Here is a 10,552-nt window from a genome sequence, read left to right on the forward strand (position 1 = left end):
GCCACGCCCCCGCGCCGGCGCGCTGCGGGCCGCCGCCCCGCCCCGCCCCGCCCACCCACGCGGCTGCGCCTGCGCGCCTCGGGCATCTCGGGAGGACGTGACGTAGCCAGCGATTCGAATCAATACAGGAAGCGCGGCGCCACGGGTTACCCGGGGCAACCGTGCCAGAACCCGATTGGCGGATCCGGCTCCGCGGGAATATGGGGAAGTGGCTCCTCTCAGTTTAGGGCGAGGTTCTTAGAAAGGGGCAGTAGAAGAAACAGGTACCCCTGGGCGGACTCACAGCAGTAACGCAGCCACACCGCGTGATTAGCGCAGGTGGGCCGCACAACAAGTGCTTGTGCGGGTCGTGCAAAACCCACGGCCTGCCGAAATTCATTCATTCATTCAGTCATTCAACAAACACATTGCACTCCTCCTGAGTGCTCCTTCAGAACCTCCAAGTAGGGAACGAGACAGATAAAAATCCTTGCTCAAAAAATGGTAAGGGATCCAAGTGAACATTTCTCCAAAGTAAATAAATGAATGGCCACTAAACTCAGGAAAGGATGCTGTCTCACCATCCTTAGTCCCTGGAGAAATGCAAATCAAAACCACAGACTGCAGCCTAGTGAGATGGCTATGATTTCAAATATAATCATAAAAATTAAACACCTCACCCCCAGGAAAATAACAATTGCTTGAGAAGGTGTGGAGCAACTGGAACCCTTATATATTACCCATGGGATTGTAAAATGGAGAAGCCACTGTGGAAAACAGTCTGGCAGTTCCCATAAAGTTACCAGATGACCTAGCAATTCCACTCCTAGAATTGAAGACCTACGTGTAAATTAATAAACAGAAACCTCATTTAAAATGGAGTCAGGGAGCCAAAATGGGGAGCTCCAAGCCCTACCCAACTGAGTCAGTTGAAGACTCAACAGGAAGAAACATAACTGCATCTGTAACAGGAAGAAGGTCACTACTTTATTACACAACAAGGGAAGGAAGACTTTCTCCTTGCCTGGCAACAACCCAGCCAATGAGAGACTGTCACCATGGAGCCAGTGAAAAACCACTACACCTTGAACCCCCAGTCACCTCCAAAAGACTCTTTGTTTATAACAGCCCCTCTCAACTCCCCTTTCTCCTCTATTGAAGAGTCTCCTCCCCTCTGTTCTCCAGACTTGTTTGTGGCTCACCATAGGTTGTCCCAAATTGCAATTCTTTGCTGTTTTGGAGTAACTGTATTTTTGCTGATAAAATAACTGGCTGTTTTATTGTTTTGGGTCAACACATGTGTCCACATAGAAATTTGTATGTGAATGTTCATAGCAGCATTATCCATAATAGCCAAAAAGTGCAAACAATCCAAATGTCCATCAATGGATGAATGAATAAACAAAATGTAGTATATACATATAATGGCATGTTGTCTGGCATTAAAAAGAAATGAAGTGCTGATACCTGTTGCAATGTGAATGAACCTTGAAAGCCACACACAAAAGGCTACATAGTGTGTGATTCCATTGATATGAAATGTCCAGAACAGGCACGTCCAGAGAGACAGAAAGTAGATGAGTGTTTGCCAGGGGCTGGGAAGAAGGAAGGACTGCTAGGGACTTTCTTCCTGGAGGAATGGAGTGTTCTAAAATGGATGTGATGATGGTTGCACAAATTTGAATATACTCAAAACCATGGAATTACAGTATGTGAATTATATCTCAATGAAAAAATATTCTGTCTGCTTGGATCTGAATTATGGAGAACACCAAAACAAGGAGAGTGAGGGCTACAGTCTCAAATACAGTGATCAGGTGGGAGGGTATAGTTCAGTGGTAGAGTGCATGCTTAGCATGCATGAGGTCATGGGTTCAATCCCCAGTACCTCCATTAAATAAATAATAATGATAAATAGATCTAATTACCTACCCCCTAAAACAAGTAAACAAAAAATACAATGATCAAGGAGAGTCTTACTGCAAAGATGACATCTGAGCAAAGATTTGAAAGAAAGGAACACAGAGTACATGATTTCTATGGATTCACTTATCTGGTATGAAATTACATGTATTACAAAAACACACATTTATCTGATTTCAGTGTACTCTGTACCCACTACAGGCTCTCGAACAGCAGCATCCAATGGAAACATACCATGAGCCACATAAGTGAAATTTTCTAGTAGCCGTATAAAAAAGTATGAAGAAATCAGTGTAACTGATTTGAATAATAAATTTTATTAACTTGGTATGCCAAAATATTTACATTTCAACGTGCGATCAAAATCAACAATTGTCAATGTGACCTTTTATGTTACTGCACACACACTAAGTCTTAAACTCCAGTGGGTATTGTACAGTCACAGCCCATCTCAGTTTGGGCGCTAATATTCATTGGAAATACTTGCTCTGTATATTGTATAAAATGCACAGTTGAAAGAGTAGATTCACCTACCCCTGGTGCTCCAAGCATACTTTAAGTTCTTCCAATAGCTGAATGCAGTATCAGATTTTTCTATTTCCACTTAAATTACTTAATTTTTTTAAATTAAAAATTCAGTTCTGCACAGGGGGCAAAATTAGATATATTCTCTGATCATAGCAATGTTTTCTCCCAAGGCAAAAGAAATAGAAGCCAAAAAACCAAGAAGGACCTCATTAAAGTTACAAGCTTTTGCACAGCAAAGGAAACCATAAACAAAATGAGAAGACAACCTATGGACTGAGGGAAAATACTTGCAAATGATGAGACTGACAAGGACTTAATTTCCAAAATACACAAACAGCTCATACAACTCAATAACAAAAAACAATCCAAAAAAAAAATGGGCAGAAGACCTAAACAGACATTTCTCCAAAGAAGACATACAGATGTCCAACAGGCACATAAAAATATGCTCAATATCACTAATTATCAGAGAAACGCAAATCAAAGCTACAATGAGGTATTACCTCACACTGATCAGAATGGCCATCATCAAAGTCTACAAATAATAAATGCTGAAGAGGGTGTGGAGAAAAGAGAATTCTCCTACACTGTTGGTGGGAATGTAAATTGGTGCAGCCACTATGGGGGACAGTATGGAGGTTCCTTAAAAACTAAAAATAGACGTACTATATGATCCAGCAGTCCTACTCCTGGTCATAGTTCCAGATAAGAGGAAAGCTCTAATTAAAAAAGATACATTCACCCCAGTGTTCATAGCAGAACTATTTCCAACTGCCAAGATGTAACCAAGCAGGACCCTACTGTTATCTGTGATCATCTAATATTTGTAATGGTGTTTGTAACTGCTGAAGTGAATAATAGTTTAAAGGTTTTTTGTTTTTCCTCATGCTCTTGCTGGAAAGAAGGCGGCTTGGGTGGCCTGCCCAACCCCCTCATGGTGCTGTGTGCAGGGAACATTCTCAGTGCCCTGCTCTTGCCCTCAGTGCCCTGCTCTTGAACCCAGTGCCCTCCTCTTGCCCAAGGCACCTCAGAAACAGCAGTTGGGTGTTTTGTGCATCTTGTTCATAACTTGCCCAACTGCTCATCTGCTGTTATTTTTAGCCCCTTATAGTTTCTTTGTATTCTGTTGTTCCAGGTGCAGGTCTCAGGCTGCAGCAAGAGGTCCCAGGCCTCAGCCTGCCTAAAATGCTGGAGGCATTTATCCACCCAACTTTAAACTGCACAAGTTTTTCTCTAGAGTACTTTTCTACAGACCCCTTCCTAAGCGCTCTTTGTTCCAGGCACAAGACTATTAAAAGAGTCCAAAAGCCAGAGATGAACTTCATACCCAGCAGAGGGAAGGGGACACCTTTCTGCAAAAACCTGGGGGACCTGCATCTGCAAAAACAAGAACAGCTTTGCAACAACTGTTACCCGGCATTGTGATCTCTATGGAAACAGCTCTCCCCTGAACTTCTGGACTTTTACTATAAAACTCCCTACTTTCTCGTCCCAGCAGGCTCACAGCCTTAGGGGCATTAGCCCACTGTTACCTCCTTTGTCTGCAAAGAAATAAAGCTGCCTTTTCTACTTCATCCAAAACCCTGTCCTCGAGTCTCAGTTCAATAAGCAGGGAACAGAGGCTATGCATTAGCAACAAAAACATGGAAGCAACCTAAATGTCCATCGACAGATGACTGGATAAAGAAGCTGTGGTGTATGTATACGATGGAACACTACTCAGCCATAAAAGGGAATGAAATAATGCCATTTACAGCACCATAGATGGACCTGGAGATTGTCATATGAAGTGAAGTAAATCAGACAAAGACAAATATGTGATATCACTTATATGTGGAATCTTAAAAATGACACAAATGAACTTATTTATAAAACAGAAACAGACTCACAGACATAGAAAACAAACTTACGGTTACCAAAGGGGAAGGGGGGGGTAAGTTAGGAGTATGGGATTAACAGATACACACTACTGCATATAAAATAGATAAGCAACTAGGTCCTACTGTAATGCACAGGGAACTAGATTCAAAATCTTGCTATAACCTACAATCGAAAAGAATAAGAAAAAACAATTTAGATACATACATATATATGTGTAACTGTGTAACTTTGCTATACACCTGAAACTAGCATATTTTAAATCAACTATACTTCAATTAAAAAATTTTCACTTCTGTAATAGATACACATTACTATATATAAAATATATACAATAGATAAACAACAAGAACCTACTGTACAACACAGTGAACTATGTTCAATTTCTTGTAATGAGCTGTAATAAAAAAGAATCTAAAAAAATGTGTTCAGTATAACTGAATCACTGTGCTGTACACATGAAACTAACACTATAGGGGGAAGGGTATAGCTCAGTGGCAGAGCGCATGCTTGGCGTGCACGAGGTCCTCGGTTCAATCCCCAGTGCCTCCTCCCAAAATAAAAAATCTCGATTACCTTCTTCCCCCCCAAAAAACTTAAATAATTAAAAAAAAGAAACCAACATTATAATTCGACTACACTTCAGTAACAATCTAGAATTAAAAATTAAATAAAAATTCAGTTCTCTGGTTGCACTGGTCACATCACAAATGATTCATAGCCACATCTGGCTAGTAGCTACCACATTGAATTATGTAAACAGAATATATATGTGGTAGAAAATTCTACTGGACAAAGAAAGCCCAGAGCCGTGCCAGGCACAGAGCAGGAGTTCAATAAATTCGAAATGAAGAAATTTTTATTTGAACATCTGCCCCTCCAGACTAGGTCTGATTTATCCCCTTCCTCAGACGCAGTACCAGATTCAGTAAACACGTGTCTAATATTTACCGCTCCTCTCCCTGAACCAAGAGTATCAGCATTCCAGCTAAAATGTAGCATGCAAATCAAACAATTCAGAGGCACTATAGCTTTTTAAAAAATTCTGATGATGTGAAAAATGTCCAAATTAATAATACTTCTCCCTTTTGTCTCAGACAGAACTTGATACCCCTGCAGGGAGAAAAGAAAGTGAACCAACACTCTGAACGGAAATTCCATCCCTGCCATCTGACTCGGTTGTTTTATTTCAAATAAAGTCGGCATCTGACAAGGCCGGGATTAGGGCAAGGCCAGAGACGTGAGTTGTGCAAAAGCAAGACTGGATCCCGTCTTCATTTAAAAGTTCAAGTTTTTGGCATTAATTTTGATTTTTTAAAATATTGCATTAATGAGGGCGGGTTGCGGGTGTGGCGGTGAAAGGACAACGTGAGAGGTCATTCATTGTGTATCAGTCTCTGACAAAGGAAAACAGACTCAGGGGCTAAAAGCTACAGAACGCTATTCCTTTCCCACTCTGCGGGTCTGAAGCCGGAGCGTGGTTTCACCAGGCTCGAATCCAGGCTCAAATCTGGGCCGCAGCAGGGGAGGCGGGTGAGGGCAGGGAGAACCGGCTCCTGCCTCTTCCAGCTTCTAGAGGCGCCACATCCCTGGCTCGCGGCCCCTCCCTCCATCCTCACCGCCAGCAGCGCAGCATCCCCGTCTCTCTCTGACTCTGACGCCCCCGCCTCCCTCTGATGAGGGCCCTGTGATGACACGGGGTCCCTCGGGGAATCCAGGGTCACCCCCATCCCAGGGGCTTTAACTTAACCCCACCTGAAAAGATCTTTTTATACCCTGTAAAGTAACATATTCAAAGTTTCTGAGGACTGGGGCATGGACGTCTTTTTGGGGGGGCGTTTCCCAGCCTGCAGGGTTTGTGGTCTTGGTGTTGTCTTGTGTGATGATTGTTGCGGCAGGTGCGCAAATTCATGGTGATAAAACTGTATTGCACTCAGTGCACCCACACACCAATGAATACAAGTCAGATTGGTGAACTCTGAGTCAGGCTGGTGTATTGTTACCAATGTCAACACCCAGTCAGGACCCCACGCTAGTGCTCTGTGTGTGTCTGGCACCCAGTTGCCATCGGGGAGAACTGGATGCAGGGTACCCCGCTGCGTCATTTGTGTGATTTCTTACCTGCATGTAACTCTACAGTGATCTCAATATAAATGCCAATTTTAAAAAGAAAAAAAGTTGCATTAAAATGTGACTGATCTTGGAGGAGGGTGTAGCTCAGTGGGAAGGCGTGCGCCTAGCACGCACGAGGTCCTGGGTTCAGTCCCCGCCACCTCCATTAAAGATAAATAACCAAATAAAAACCTAATTACCTCCTCCCAAATAAACAAAATTTAAAAAGTTAAATATTTCTGATCTTATTTACTGATTTTGTTCTTGGTTCCCCCTTCGATGTCCGGCTCACTCCCCGCACACTGCCGAGGAACTTGTTTCTCTCTCTGGTTCCGCCTGTGAAGAGCATCACTGATTCCCTATTTATTTTGCTTTTTTTTTTTTTAAGCAGAGGTTCACGTTTTGACAAACGAGAGGTCCAGAGGGGTGACAGAGACGGCAAACCTTCCACAAATCGTTCCTGAGCTCTTCACTGGGTGTGGGGGCCCAGGCGAAGCCTCTCGCTCGGCCTGAGCGGGAGCAGGGGCCAGGCTGGACACCCAAGCTGAGATTAACAAAAAAAGAGAACAAAGTGTGGTGGGTTCTACTGTGACCCGCACAAAAAAGACGCGTTCAAGTCCTAACCCCAGTACCTGTGACTAGGGCTGTTTTGGGAGATAGGGTCTTTGCAGAGGTCATCGGGTTAAGGGAAGGTCACCCAGAGTGGAGTGGGGTGGGCCCCCAAGCCAGCAGGGACTGATGTCCTTATGAGAAGCAGGGAATTCGGACACAGACACAGGGAGACTGTCACGGGAAGACAGGGTGGAGACTGGAAGGATGTGTCTAGAAGCCAAAGACACCAAGGATTGCTGGCCACACTAGCCTTGTATAGAGGGAGCACGGCCCTGCCCGTACCTTGAGTTTGGACTTCTGGCCTCTACAGCCTTGCTCCAGAGGACAGGAGCCTCGGGACTGAAGGTGAGTGGCATCTGGGCTCAGCACAGACTGTTCTCCAGCTATCAGTTCCCCTGCAAGCCTGCAGGTTCAAGATTCCAAGTTCTCGGACATCCACAGGCCCAGCTTTGGGGGCGTGGCTTCTGATATCTGCTTCCTGCACCCCTGGGCCTGCCTCCATGCAGCCCCAGAGCATCCCTGCAGCTGATCACACCTGGCACACTGCCCCGAAGCCTTCCAGAGTCAGCACAGCACCCAGCCCACGGGAAAGCCCTGCGTGGACATTAACCTGCGCCACAAAACCGGTCCCGATGGTGTCCCTACGAGCCAGCCAGGTCTGCTGTAACGCCCGTTATCTGGGCTCAGCTTTTGAACACACAGGAGGACAATAAAAAAGCGACAGTAAATGGGATGTCCACTCTGTGAGCCCAGAGACTGATATCTGTGCCCTCTGTCCCAGGGCAGTGCCTGCCACACAGCAGATCATAAATATTTGTGAAATGAATGACTGAATGTTTAGACCAGCAGTTGGCCTATCAAAGTGACTTCTTTGCTGTATGTTGATGTTTTTAACTAACTGCCCTCGTGTTTTAAAGGAGAGATTACATGTAAAATCAATTGCTGCTTGGCTTCCCTGAAAAACAGGGACATCTGAGGGGGGAAGGGTATGGCTGAGTGGTTCAGTGCCCGCTTAGCATGCACAAGGTCCTGGGTTCAATCCCCAGCACCTCCGTTAAAATAAATAAGTAAAAATTAAATAAACCTAATTACCTACCCTCCTCCAAAGAAACAAACAAACAAAAACAGGGACATCTGGCCACACGCAGTTATGACTGGCTGGAGAGGGGTGGCAGGCGCCCCAAGGAAGGAGCCTGTGCACCCCAGGTTCCCAGCGCACTGCCTTATGCTTCCTGCCTGGCCTAGGAGGCAAGAGACGGCCAAAAGTTGAACTCTGAGTGCCCAGGCAAATTCTGTCCCCTGATCAAAGTGACCGCCTTGTACAGGCTGCCAGCCCCTCTGGAGGGGCCACCACCACATTCCCTAACACACTTCAGAATAAAATACTACAATAATACAACTTAAGCAGCACAGGGAGGTAGGAGATTTAACATAAGCACTGTGGGTAAATGGTTGGGTATTTTTCGACAGTTTTACCCATCTATAATTTACATGTCTAAATCCATTTATACAAATGGGAACACATGATTGATTCTGTGCTTGCTTTCTTTGCTTTTTTTAGTTGAAGTGCAGTCGGTTACAATGTGCCAATTTCTGGTGCACAGCATAAGGTTTCAGTCATACATATGCATACATATTTTCGTTGTCACGTTCTTTTTCATTACAGGTTACTAGAAGATTTTGAATATAGCTCCATGTGCTATACAGAATAAATTTGTGTTTTTTATCTATTTTATATATAGTAGTTAATATTTGCAAATCTCAAATTCCCAGCTTTCTTCACTTTTTGAAAGTACCTCTTGGACTGATTTTCATACAACACAGGTAGATCTTCCCATCCTTTTGTTGCTGTTCTTTTAGGAGTGTAATTGGGTTTATTTACTTAAATGGAGGTGCTGGGGATTGAACCCAGGACCTCGTGCATGCTAAGCACATGCTCTCCCACTGAGCTATCCCCTTCTCCAACTAACTTCCCATCCTTTTGAAAATCTGCTTGTTAACACATGGATGCACCATTATTTACCCAGACCCCTATTGAGGGGCAGCTCCATTACTCATGCCTCACATATTTATTCATCACCTGTTAAGTTCCAGGCATGTAACAGGTGCTGGGGAACCACTTAGTTAGGTGCTGGAGCCGATATGTCAATGTTGACTCACAGGAGGCACCACCAGGAGTTTTGTGAGTGGACCGTGGTGGGAATATTTACACCACGGGAATTGGCAAACACTGCAAATCAGGGCTTTAAATTTTGTTTTTTTCCAGATTGCTGGTTAACTGGCACAGCACTGTATCATATGGTGGAGAACAAAGCCGACAAAAGTCCCTGCTCTTATGGTGCTTATATTCTAGTGGGGAAGCTAGACAGTAAACAAAATAATGAAATAAAATGTACAGTAAAATATAGATGCTATGAGAAAAAGAAATCAGGGAACTGGATAAATGAATGCTGTGGGTGAGGGAATTGAAGTGTTCAGGGAAGGGCTCGTGGACGACGTAACATTCCAGGAAAGGAGCAAACACTTGCGCTTGAGGGAGGGAGTGAACAAAAGGTATTTGGAGGAAATAATACTGCAAGTAGAGGGCACAGCTGTGCAGAGGCCCTGGGGCAGTACTGTGCCTGGAGGAACAGCCAGGAGGCCTGTGTGGCTGGAGCAGAGTGAGCGAGGGGGAGGGAAGGAGGAGAGGAGGACAGGGAGCGGACGGGGACAGGTCGTGCAGGGACTTGCGGGCGGCGCGAGGACTTGGGCTTTTACCCTAGATAGGTGGGACCCTGGAGGGCTGTGGGCAGAGGGAGTGCACGCCTGACCCAGGTGTTCATCGGCGCCCTCTGGTGGCGGCTTCAGGGAGGACAGATTGTGGGGGGGCGCTGTGAGAGAGCGGTGGGGAGCGGAGTTTTTTCCCCCAATTTTTTCCGTTTCAAATAATGTTGCCATGAGTGGCCTTCCGGTTTTTTTTGTTTTTACACTAGCGTCAGCGAAATTCCTCAAAACGGATTTGCAGACTCAGAGGTTCTGCATTTAAAAGTTAAGACACTTTTCACATATTTAACTTGAAATGTTTAAACACTGAGGATAGAAGTAGCCCTCCTTTTCCCACCACTTATTTTTCCAATGATTTATTATGAAAAATTTCAAAAGTATAGTAAAGTTGAGATAATTTTACAGTGAACTGTTATATGCCCACCATCCACTTTCTCCAATTAACACTCTGTTACATTTGCTCTGTTATGTATTTATCCATCCATCAATATATATCCTTTTTAAATGCATCTCCAAATAAGCTGCACACATCCCATCCGTTAGGATGGCTACTATCAAAACAGAAAATGACAAGTGTTGGTGATAATGTGGAGGAAGTGGAGTCCTTCCATGTTGCTGGTGGGAACGTAAAATGATACAGCTGCTGTAGACAACAGTTCAGTGCTTCCTCAAAAAGTTAAACATAAAACTACCAAATGATCCGGAGATTCCACGCCTGGGTATATGCCCAAAAGATTCGAAAATAAGGAATAAAATA

This window comes from Vicugna pacos, chromosome 22 (genome assembly GCF_048564905.1).
Source record: "Vicugna pacos chromosome 22, VicPac4, whole genome shotgun sequence".
In the NCBI taxonomy this organism is placed as follows: domain Eukaryota; kingdom Metazoa; phylum Chordata; class Mammalia; order Artiodactyla; family Camelidae; genus Vicugna; species Vicugna pacos.